Source organism: Nyctereutes procyonoides, unplaced genomic scaffold (genome assembly GCF_905146905.1).
Source record: "Nyctereutes procyonoides isolate TBG_1078 unplaced genomic scaffold, NYPRO_anot_genome, whole genome shotgun sequence".
Lineage (NCBI taxonomy): Eukaryota > Metazoa > Chordata > Mammalia > Carnivora > Canidae > Nyctereutes > Nyctereutes procyonoides.
In genome coordinates this window covers 4853239-4866311 of record NW_026575031.1, presented here as the reverse complement: position 1 = coordinate 4866311, position 13073 = coordinate 4853239, and the positions used below count along the sequence as shown (strand labels likewise).

General features: G+C 37.1%; 1 pseudogene; it reads right to left on the bottom strand.

The window, feature by feature from the left end:
* Positions 1-13073, bottom strand: part of LOC129504107 (tropomyosin alpha-3 chain-like) — a 185698-nt pseudogene that overhangs the window by 28301 nt on the left and 144324 nt on the right.

Below are 13073 nucleotides of genomic sequence, written 5' to 3'. Positions count from 1 at the left end.
GGTAGACTTTTCTTTCTTTTTTGTGGTACAAGGGGACAAAATAATTACTGGCTTGTACCACAGCCCAACAATTACGAAGAAATGAAATCCTCTGTTTGTCTTAAAAACATTTCTACATAAGTACTGGGGCTCCTCCCCCTCCTAGCAGCCCACCCACAGGATATCTTCTGGGCTCTGCCTTTATCTTTGGGGTCCTTCTGGGGCAGGGATATAGCAGGATATCTCAGAGAAAAATATTTGTTTTTATTCAAAGCACAGACTATAAAATGCCCTAGAGTCTCTCTTTCTCTGGGAGAGAGAGTGGAAAGTGACATAAGTAATTGACAGAGTGTATGTGTAGAGATGGGGTTGAGGAGAGGTAGGGTGGGAGGATGAGAGCACTGCCGACTTTGGGGTAGAGATTTCACAGGAGGAAACACAGTTTTGACTTCAGAAGAGACAGTTTGCTGAAACCGCGAGAAGTGAAGGGAAGGAGAAAATCCCACAGAACTCACTTAATAGGTAATAATCAATTTAATGTTGGTCAGATGGGCTCAGAGCATCTTCCAAAATTCTAGAATTTTGCTGTCTACAGTGTCATAACAGAAAAGGCAGGGCATTTGTTTCTCTGTTCAGGTCCTTGTCATCTTGCTAAGTCTGTCCTTAGCTAAATGGCTGAAGATGTTTTGGTTTGTAAGGCAATTCTTGTTCCCAGCTGCATTAAGCTGCTATTATTAATTACCTCCTTTGGCCTAACATTATGCCTTTAGAACACACATATTGTCAGGCTCTCTGTGAGTATTGAAGGCTATGCCATACACAAAGGCATTAAGCTTAAAACAATAGAGGCTGGTTATTTGATAGTAAAAGATGTCAGGTGGAGACAAGCACAGTTGGCTAGAGCTGGCTTGAAGCTCGTCATAAGGAAATAAGGGGTGAGGTGATCACAGCCCAGCATTAACTGTGCGTGAGAGACACACAATTCTACATGGCAGCTTCCATCATGCATTTCCCATGGAAGAAGGGGGGAAATGGGCTCTGGGTAAATGATGGGTGAATACAGAATCAATTGTAGTGTATGACAAGACACTTTCTCTCTTTGTTTAATATATAAATCAGGAGCACTTATGAATTGATATTAATTAAAATAATGTATTTGCTTTCTTTCAACAGTAATGTCAACCTTGTTAAAAAACGGAACACTAAATCTTCATTAGACTTTCAATATTAAAAAACTTGCATGAAATATGAATTAACATTTAACTTGTTGCTAGTTAGATTAAAGGAGAGAGAATGCAGTAGGCATTTAGCATGTTGGACAAAGGCAGAACTGGCTTTCCCAAACCCGGGAATCAGTTGGTCTCCAGAGGTCATGCTGGTGAGGGAATCATCCATCATTACCTTCTAACAGGAGTGACTGGGGCCCAAATGGAATTACTGAATGCTATAGCATCCATGGAATTAAGTTCATATCAGAAGGCTAATGCATGGTGAATCAACAAAATGTCTGAAAATGAAAATTCAGTTTGTAAAGGTCCTGAGAGTTCTGTTGGTACATATTTGGGGGCATGAGCAAGACAGCCTTCATTTTCGAAGAACGTATGTAATACATCCACTTTTCCATAATCTTTTCCACACAGAAAAATTATGAAAAGCTCAAAGTGCTGTGGCTTAGCTATGTTAAATTTTGGAAATCTGTGACTACTGGAGGGGAACAGGTGGGTAAAAGCCTTTTTGTTTGTTCTATTCAGATGGATGGATATTTGATGACTTCTGGTCTTCATTGCACTGGTGGCCTGAAATTAGAACAGATGTAATTGAAATGACCAGGCTGAGACCTCATATTGCATTCAAAAATACATTATGAAACTTCAATGATATTATTGGCAATATGTTGTCTTAGGTGCAAACCGCTCATAAATGCGCTTGCTTATAAAATACACCATCGATCTTATAATTACATTCCATCTGGATTTATATGTTTTGAAAATGTGATTGAATTTTAGACCGCTCTCTAGGTTGACATGTACATGCACAGCAAAGCCACAAGGTGGTGGTATGGTGTCACCATATCATTTAAGAACAACAAGAAAAGGGGGTTTGTTTAATGAGCTTGCACTCACAAGCCTGCTCATCTAGTGAACTGTGACTTTTCAAATACCAACCTATTAATGTCAAAGGCAATACTGAAGGGAACAGTTCTGTTTGATTTAAAAAATACAGACAATGTGAAGTCCACTATGGCCCAGTATCTATCACCTATGGGGTTCCACTCATGCCTAATGCTTTATTCAAGCTAAGACCTAGTTTTTATATATCAGATTAATACATATCTACAGCTTTGCACCTTTCTAGTTTGATTTTTTTTATCATCGGGGCTCACCAGGGCCATTTTCATTCCCTTACTATAGCATCTGCAAGCAGGTGGATTAGAGATAACTCTCATTGTGCTTTGTTTTTCTCCCGACACTGTCATTAATCATTCCTTAAGCCACACTTCAACTTCTAGTAATCAGGACTGGCTGCTCCTGAGCTGCACAAGAATTGCCTCTCACAGTGTAATATGGAATTGGAAGCGAATGGCTGAGGCCAGACGCCTCTTCTGCATTCCCCATCTATCTCATCATTTAGGTATTTATCCATCTCTGGCTTGTACGGAGAGCACCTCTCTCCTTCCCATGAGGACGCAGATTGCAACAGAGGATCAGATTTGTTACCAGGCTTTGGGCTTTGATTGTCCTCTTATAAGTTCGGGATTAAAGTGAAATTTCCCACAGGGCTATGCAGGATTTGCTAGCATTTAACTGTTTAACCTGGCTGTTTGTGAATGAGAATCCTGTGGTCAACTATTCCGTAGAGAATATTATGGTAAGCCGAGCCTGAGTGGTACACATTCCGGTGTGTGCCTGTAAAAATGGGCGCAGTTGATTCCAATTAACTTCATACCTGATATCAGTTGTTTTCATGTACACAGAGAACAGTGATCCCAAGGCAAAAAGCAAGCCAAACCATTCCCTTTTATGAAATATAGATGTCAGTTTTAAATAAATGCAAATCTGCTCCCTCAAAATTAGGATTTCCACTTGGCGCTTTTCACACTGATTAGAGAATTAATCAGTCTTGCATGGTTGTTTTCTACTTTGTGTAGATATTTTACATTCTCTAATTTGTTTACCAGTTCTAATCTAACAACAGTTTGATTCTTTATTCAACATATCTTTGAATATGCCCAAAACAGAAACAGAGTTGTGAATTTATTTACACTTACTATATTCACAATGATAAATATGTACTTAGAATGTCTTAGGTTAGATGCAGAACTTAAACAGTTACAGCTTCCTAATCTTTGTTATTCCTGAAGAGGAAAATTCTTCTAATGTGCTTTTGATTCCCCATAGCAAGGCAGTGTGGAACTGGGGGAAAGATTATTCAAAAATCAAGCCCATATTATCTACTTTTGTTGTTGTGGATTTTTAGATTTGCGTCTACTTAAGGAAAGGCTTTAAAAGAAGTCAAAATCATTCTGTTACCTAGTATTAAGGGGGTCGTATGCCCACCCACTGTATTTAATCTATTTAATGTGAATATGTTAAGTACCTAAAAGGATAGTGCTCATTTTGTGTGCCTCATCAAAAGAAACAGAACAAGAAGGCAACAGAAATATGGAATTTAGCAAACCATTCAAAACTTATGATGAAACCCGTTGTTTGCAAGAAAACCAACCAAATCTTTAAGCCTTTTATTATTCCACAAATCCTCTGTCATATTTTTAGCCTTAATTTTGTAATGTTAAAAAGAGTGAAATACACACTTAAGCAGAAAAACTTAAAAAAAAAACCCTTATATTTAAAAAAATGGTAACAATATATTGAAGCATAAAAAAAACAGCTTTAAGCATCTCACTGGAAATCTGTTTGCAATGGCTCGTGTAGGTGGCAAATTGATCATTTTGGGGGAGTAGAGGAATGGAAGGTTATAGCGGCCTGTAGACTAATTTATTTGTTTTGCTGCGTTCGAGTCAGGCACCCTCTTATGAGGGAACAGCTTTCAAAGCAGTTGTGATGGACACTGATCTTGAGCCTGGTAGGAGCTTTGCTTTGCGTGGGGTTATAAAACAAGAACACTGTAGGTCTTGTTACTAAATATCCTTAACCCCCTTTAACCCATAAAATTAAGGAGGCAGTGAGTTAGGAGTACATGGGGGGAAAAGTTCTCTTAAATGCAAGAGAAATCTCCAGATTCACATGAGTAATTTTCAGCTGTGTATTATGCTCCTGAAGTAACCTCTTCATTCCCATTGTTTTAGTGTGAAATCATTTCCTCGGGAGATAATTAGAGTTGCTCCATTTATTACATTAAATGATTAGCATGCACTTGAAATGATCCAGTGTATTTTCCTTTATTGCTGATGACTCTTAAATATGGGCCTCTATTCGTAATGGATAAATTAAGGTTGTCTTGGCTCTTTGTAGCCGACCGTGTAGCCAAACAAGAGAGACTTTCTTTTCCAAACATAGGCCAGGTGTGCAGTGGCTGAGGTCTAGGTCTGAAGAGATTCTATTCATATGGATGTCCCACCTGGTTCAACAAAGAGCTCGATAACACTGCTTAAAGGGTTTCTCTCCCAAACCCCTTAATAAAAATGCTTTTAATGACAGTACTTTATCTGGCATTACTCATCCTATGCGTGGAGTAAGTAAGTTTAACATAAAGTGACCCAAGATTGCATTTCAAAAAAGTACCTCACAGAAAACGCATGTACATTATCTGAGTAAGCAATATGCCCTACAAAGCCATGGAAAAATGATGTTTTAAGAATTACCAAATATAGATTTCATTTAAATGCAAGTGCTTCTTGTTCTTTTTGAACTAGCCTGGTTGTGTAGCTGACAGAGTCATCTAAAAAATCCACTGGAAAGTTTGGATCAAGTCGACAGCGCATGTTAAACAGGCACCATTGTATAATTAGAGAAGTGGGAAAGAAATTGGTGCATTTTGTAGTTAATTTATATATTCAGATTTTCAGCAAATGATAATTGGGAAAATTTGAGCATGGTATTAGAACAATTTAAACCAATATTTATCTAAAAAATGTAAATGTGCACAGATGTAAGGACTAACCATGATGAAGATTTAACCAGTTTCACATTTCACCTCTCTGCATAAATATGTGTTGATATTTAATAAATTTCATCAAAAGTGATAGGATTTCACATAAAAGGAAAAAGAGTTTCAAAGGAAATTATAAAAAAAATTCATCCCAACTTCAAATAGTTTGGTATATTTTGAGGATGAGATTATTTTTCTTCCACCTAGACATGACTCAAAACTGTGTCATTTTGTCTATATTGATTTGTTTATGTAATTATTGTGTTCTAATAGCATTGTTATTTTCAAGAAAACACAGAATTGCTGTGGAGGTTTATCATGCATGGCAACAGCTGGATAATTAAAAAAAAGAAGAAAAGAGGCTGGGGTGTGAGGTCGACTAGGTAGCTTTGCATTTTGGCAACAATGATCCCTTTGCCCTGGAAGGAGTGAGGCCATTTGGATTTCCACACCCTGATTTCTCAGGTATAGTGAATGGAAGAATAAGTTACCAGCAATCAGGTATTCCCTTAGCAAGTACAAAGAGGAATTTAATACTTCTCTCATATAACTGGTTTACTACTTCCCTCTTATAATTCATATTCCAGGAATGATCACATAAATTCTCTGTAAACAGTAGCTAGTATTTTACTATCACACAGTCAAATAAAAAGCACTTGTGGAAAAGTTCTTTGTATTTGAACTATGATCTTGAGAAGGGAGGCCTGTCAGTAGTCAAAAGAAACTGTATGTTCCTTTGTGTACTAAAACAACAACAACCACAGACTCTTTATCTGTGCTTTATTTTCTGGGCATAGTTTTAGCTTTGCAAGCAATCTGAGCAGCTATGCAGAATTTCTTATTAAATGTTATTTAAATGTAATCAATTAAAAATGATAATGCTTTGGTTAAATATCTAAATGACCGTAAATAATCTTGGTATATTCCTAGTTTCTTAGATGAAAATTTAGCGTATCTGGTCCTTTATGTAATAGCAAAATGTTACTGGGTTCTGACTGAGGCACGCTGGCTTTTGGGAAAACATGGTTTCTGAAGATCCACCTTATAAATGATATTCTTTCTGCTTACATTCCACGTTGTCTACCCGAAACGCTTTCCTACCAACTTAACCTTTACTCGGATGGGACACATCATTATAGGGGAGCAGAGAGTCTTCTAGATCATCTAGTCATTTTTTAATATAAAGAGTGACCAAGATCCACAGATATGCAGGGATTTATCTGGACACACACAGAGGTGGTGTTAGGACTTGTATCAGCTCCTAACTCTATGTTCAGTGCTCTTTCTACTTCCACAGCAAAACAAAATCCAATAGAAAAATAACCGAAATGACTCCTTCAGCTTCCCTAGTGGAAAATGTTATTTACAAATAGGGAAGTGGGAGCAATCCAGTATAATTAGGCATGATCCATATTGATGACTATTGCTACCAAATATGATTTTAATTCTATGCAACACAGATTTTATTTAAATTATTTTAAATGGATAATGGCCAAACTATATTAACCTTTAGCTAACCAGACCAAAGGATCTTTGCATGCTGGCAAATTCAATTAATATAAGGGCGTTGGCAATCTATTTATAGTAAACCTATTTTTAATTTCTTTGAGAACTTCTGAGAGCACTGTCAATGCATGGCGTTCTGAACTGGAGGAGACATATTATCCTGAAACAGTACTGAAATGTTGTTTAGCTCTGACAGGAGAATTCTCAGGGTAAGGATGCTTGAAAGTCTTTATCAGTGTCCTTATAGGAAAAATGATCCACTTGCAAATGATGGAGATGAAGGATAGGTTTAAATTGCGCTTCTTTTTCTAACTTTGTGAATTTCTTTTTAGTGTATGTCTCTTTCAAAAGATGAAGTTATAACAGTACTAATACTAGTGGTGTGGAAGGTTACAATGGCTGAACACCATCTCCCTCAAACATTTACTCCATTTAAACAAAAATACCTGATAGCATTTCCATTATTCACAAGAAATCACGCAATATAATGGTTTCTAGCACTCCTTTTGTAATAGCTTATTTAAATACTTGGGGCTGCAATTCAGATTTCCACTTTGTTCAGACTTCACAGAAATACTTTATTCAATTGATCACATTTTTATTCTTTATTGTACTCTAAATCGCCTTTGATTTCTTAGAACACCAGAAATAAAAATCAAGTCTCTAGTCATGTAAAATAAAAAATTCTTCCCCATGCATTTACTTAGAGTAAAACCAAAACCAAAACCAAACAAAAACAAAGTAATATACACAAAAATAGAAAAACACACTTCCCCACCAATAATTTAATAACAATTAAAGTGTATTATGTAAGAGTGGGGCAGCTATGTTCTCTCTATTGTTTTATGTTTTAGAAATTTGATATTTTGTGAGAATAGGCTTTTCTTAGGTGGAAATCTAATTTCAGCAATCTTTGTGATATCAGACATTTGTGAAGACAACCAGAAACCTCAGTTGATGCTTTTAGTGATTGATTGCATCAGATTGAAGATAACCCTACCCCCAAAATAAATCTCGTAAATATACATGAAATCACAAAAACTGGCTAAACTCTTAACTTTTAATAAGCTTATGTTTCAGCAGTGTTTTAAAGTTAAAGAAAAATGACTGTAGCCACTGCAGCTGACACATCAGGGTGGCATAACTTCTCTTTATAAAAACTTTATCCCAGAATGTATGGTCTAGAAAAAGCCTGAAAGCACTTTAGGGCACTTTTAGAGAAAAAAGAGAAATAAAGCTAAAAAAAACAAAAACAAAAACAAAACCCTCAATGGTAGCATGCTATATATTATTTCAAAAATGCTTTTAATTTTGCATTTATGCAAATAAGAGAAAGTCTGTTAAAATTAATCCACAGAACAAGAGCAATTCAATTACCACAACGTGGTGACACGAGCCGCCAAGAGAAAGGAATTCAGACTCCAGGGCTGGTACAGTTTGCTTTTTATCCAAGTCCCTCCCAGGTGAAAATGAAGTACCTATAGTACCATATGGGATATTTAACTTTATTATGATAATGCTGCAGCCCCTAAAGGAAAGATTCATGGAAACATACCAGTGTGTGTCTTGATATAATAGAAGTAAAAGACTCCACTGTTACAATACATAATTTAACTATGCAAATACAGACTTAGGTGTGCAGTGATTTATCCATTTGCAATAGCTTGAAATTCTTTGAGAGGATTCTTAAAAACTTTATTGTCTAAAAATGAATATTTATAATGCTTTAAGGACAGTGGTTACTTAACAGCTAGCTGTAATGTTTGGAATCAATAAAGAATGAAATGAAAAAACATATTTAGAAAAACTTCCAAGTGGGTTTTGGAGAGATCATATGAAGACATGCATCAGATTACTTGACTTGATATAACACCTTTTAGAATATGATACCTGCGTATGTATTTCTCATATATGTATGTATATATACATAATACCTATAGAGGGTGATATCCTTAATGGCAATTAAGGTGCTCTCCTATTTATTGTTCATTTTTCTTTAGTCCCAGGAAACAAAAATATTTCTTTTAAGATCATGTGAAAATGTTTTTATATATTGAAACAGAAACATCAAAATTCATTAAGAACAAAGCTCTGGCATATTAATCTGTCTGCCAGTTCTCAGCCTAGTGTGAATTCATCTGTTTGTAAGTCTTGGAAGTAGATATCAAAATAGAAATGCTCAGTAATGATTCCAGTAGTATTAACCAATTCGCCTTTTATTAAAAACACAATGTTTGATAATCTTGCGATACCTGTGATCTGAGTAAACTGATCAGAAAATTAGAAAAGCAGTTTTCCTCCGTGCGTTTTATCCTAAATCTATATGAAGAAGCATCCGTTACTTGCAAAGTTTCAAATGTTATTTGATTTATGTGCACTTGAAAGAAAGATTTCCCCTTGAAACAACGAGGACAGAATGTCCAAAGACATGGTAAATATATAGTTTCTTAATTGCAAAGCCAAAATAGATTACACACAGCCTTGCAAAAATCTAAGACATCTGCTTTGTTTGAGGCAAGAAGAAAGACATCTGGGGGCTTGAATGTTTCTTTGTGACCTGCTCCAGTGTGAGTAACCTTGTAGTTAACTAGGCATTTAGTCAGGTCTCAGAAAGATCATTGCCTGGACTCTGCCTCAGAGGCTGATGGGGACCCAGGCCAAAGCCGAAATGTCATACCCAAAAGATCACTGAAGCCAGGCAGTCGGGGTGGAAGTGTCATAACTGGGGCAGTGTAATACCAGCCATCAACCATTTATCTCCCCGGCAATCACAAACCTACACACATGAAATAATCGATGGGGCAGAAAAAATTTTTTTTTACATCTAAAAGTAAAAATGTCAGCACTGAATCTTCTAGAATCATTTTGTTTTCTGACTGATTCGTAATTCTATTCTTATTTTCAAATCTCCTTAAATACTGGGGTCTTTTGTCATGTGGGAAACCTCTGGTGATTTTATATGGCATTGATGGAATAAATTCACTTTAAAAAAATTTCAATTACAGGCTTCCGCAATTACGTTTGACTTCTCTAACTGCAGAGAAGCCACAATAAAGTAGCCCTTCTGCTGTTTGGTTATATTCTTGGGTAATGTTCTGTGTGTTCAGTGTAGCACAAAGTGGTTTATTTGCTCAAAGATGCCTCCTTGATGTTTGGGCTTGCTTGTTCATCGGCCAAAAGGAGCACCCTTCTCCTGGTGTTCCCATCCCTGTGTGACTTTGTAACCGAGTCCAGATGCCGCAGGAGTGCTTGCACTGCCTGACAAAGACACTAAACCCCCAAACTGCCTGAGAGTTGTTGATAAATCTTTCCGTTGGAATTACACTTGTCTCAATGGCAGAGATACAAGATTCACTTTTTACTCACTATTTGAATGCATGGATGGCACATTTAATTACTCCCCATAGGCAGGAATTTGGCAGCGAGAAAGCAGCGTGTTTTAATCGGTCTGTCTAGCTATATTTTAAAGCACTCCTTACCACAGTGCCTGCATATTTGTGTTGGCATTAACGAAACAAAAATGTGCATTGGATATGAAAGGTATTTTGATGGTAGGTAAACACATTTATTTTTCACCTGATTTCTGTGTTCTGTACTTACCATGCCAGAAAGCAGACTCGAGAGGATGGTACTTGCAGTAGGGGGAACTGAGAACTGAGGGTTTTATTTCTCAAGTGCTGCCTTTAGGATCTGAAAACAGGGTTAGTTTAATTAAGCCGCAAAATACCCAGTGGTGGAGTTTAGAAAACAGACCAAAGAGTAGAAAAGAGAGGTTTTTGTAGCTAACTGGCAAAGCAGCTGCAAATGAGCTAATGCTTTACTTTAAAAATATTTGATTTCCTTGATTAAGAGAGTGATTCTCTTTTACATGTTCATCATCACTCTTTATGAAAACGTTAATATAAATAACATGTGGCTGATTTCTCCAGTGTATAGAAACATAGTATTAATAGCTGGACTATAGATTTTCCTAGGCACCACAATGTTGAAATTCAGTGTTGTTTTGTGAACAAGATCAAGAATAGTTAAATTGGAAAACTTTTTGCATTCCTCTGGGGTAGCACTTTTTCCTGATCTCTCTCTTTCGTATCGTAGAAAGGTCTCTTTCACTGTAAAAATGCCCTGATATTCAAATGTCTTACTTTTGACATCTTTCACATTGTAAATTGTTTCTACTTTTTCCAAAATAGCATCTCACTTGTATCCTGCACTTTACTTTGAAAGATCCTTCTCATGCTTGTCTTGTTTTGAAATAACATGGATTCTAGAGGCAGGCAAAGTGAGTTATGATATAGGCCCCTCTTCTTATGGGTTTGAACGCGGACACACTTAACTCCCACGTAGCTTTTTCCCAGTGACCTTATCTGGCCACTCGCGTCCAAGATTAAAACACAGTCAGATCATTTGGCTTCTACTCAAGGCAACTATTATCTCCTTCCCTGAGATGACATAGCATTTTTTAGTTTGCATCAATTAAAAAAAAAACAACTCCAGTAGTCTTTGCACAAAAGAAAACAAAGTTTTCTGCCTTGTCAGGAAATTAACAATGTACCAAAATAAAAATAAGTACTAACAGCCTGCAGTGCAAGTTGCTGCTGGAAGCAAGCAAAACTGAGGTTGCTGCCTTGACAGTTGAAAGAGCAGATTCTTGAGGAGGGGGGGAAATATTTTTCTATAAATTTAAAGAATTTCTCCCAATTATGTCTCTGTAAAGAATATTTTTTCTAATGTTTAAGAGCGATATCCTCTATTACCACACTTATTACAGCGAAATGTAGGAATGCATGAGTGGTGGGTGTTTTGTTGTGACATCTGAACTATTTGTAAATATTGTTCACAGCTTTCTTAGCATATTTTAGCGAGGCAACATTTCAGGAAAGTATAATTTATTGCACATGATATAGATGGTGAGCTTCCCAACCCATTTGTTGTAGATGTGTTTGCACAAAAGAAAACTGACACCAGGCATATTAGATTAAAGTAGCAGATTTCTGTCTGCGGGTCTGGAGTCCCTGTAGTGGTTGCCTTGCCTTTATAAAAACATCAGTGACGGGATCCCTGGGTGGCGCAGTGGTTTGGCGCCTGCCTTTGGCCCAGGGCGCGATCCTGGAGACCGGGGATCGAATCCCACGTCGGGCTCCCGGTGCATGGAGCCTGCTTCTCCCTCTGCCTATGTCTCTGCCTCTCTCTCTCTCTGTGTGTGTGACTATCATAAATAAGCAAAAAAAATTTAAAAAAAAAAAACATCAGTGAGGCCAAGAGATTGGTCCCAAATAATGTAGTACTTGCACGGTTGGGTAAAGAGTACATTTTTCTCTATTACTGTACCATATTTGCTTGTTTGTATGTATGTGTGTATGTGTATATGTGTGCGTATATGTACCTGTGTGTTTGCATGCACGTGGGTCCATATGTGCGTATGTATGTGAGTGCATGCACGTGTACATGTATGTGTGCATGCGTGTGCATACATATGTATATATACGTATGTACATATTATTGCCCAGTCATGCTCCTATGACTGTGGCATGCAACTCCACTTTACATGATATTTTCTTCTTTCATTTCCCACAAGAAAAGAAAATATATATACAGTCTTTGCCTCTGATGCCTTATTTGGCTTTGTCTTATTCTTTTAAATTTTCCTCAAAGAGAGATAAAAGTCTTGGAGGAAGTATTAAGATGGTTTCTTCTTCCTCTCTATTCCCTGCCCATTCTAAGTGACAAGGAAAACAAGTTCTACTTTAGCTAGTTCGTTTATTTGTTTGTTTTCTAAACTGTCGTATTTTTAGAAGAAAAAAGAGTTGGGACTATTTTGAAAAGCTGCTTTGTTTTCAGAATACAAGTGAATTATTTGGGAAGTAAAAGCGTGTTTGTTTTCCCTAAGCAAGGTTTGGCAAACTTGATCCCCCTCTTCTCCTTTCCTCTTCCTCCTTGTACAATGGGGAATTATTAGCTCAACTTTACCTGACAAGCCACAATTATTGAGTGCCTACTGTGTTCTGAATATGTACTAGTAACTTCACAAGAGCTCTATGAGGTCAGTGAGATTATCCTCATTTTACAGAGGTGGAAATTGAGACTTAAGGAGTGAAAATAACTTGTCCAAGAGCCCATGGCTGGTCAGAGGCATACCAGAGTGTGAATCTTGGCTTGTCTGGCTTCAGAGCTGGTGCCCTTTTCCTCTATCACAATGCCTTTGAATTAAAGGTAAATGTGGCATCTACTTTTATGGTGGAGCAGTTACCAACCGTGGCTGTGAATCAGAATCAGCTCTATGGAATGTTAAGAAAAACTCTAATGCTTGGTTTTCCACTCCTGAAAATCTCATTTTGTAGATTTAGGGTAGGAAACTGGCATCCATAATTTTTGAAACACCACAGGTTTCTGATGCCTGGCATTAAGAGCCACAGGCCTAGAGTGTCCCTTGCTCTCTCCCAGATAGTCATAAGACAGTTCTGATAAGACAGCTGATATTT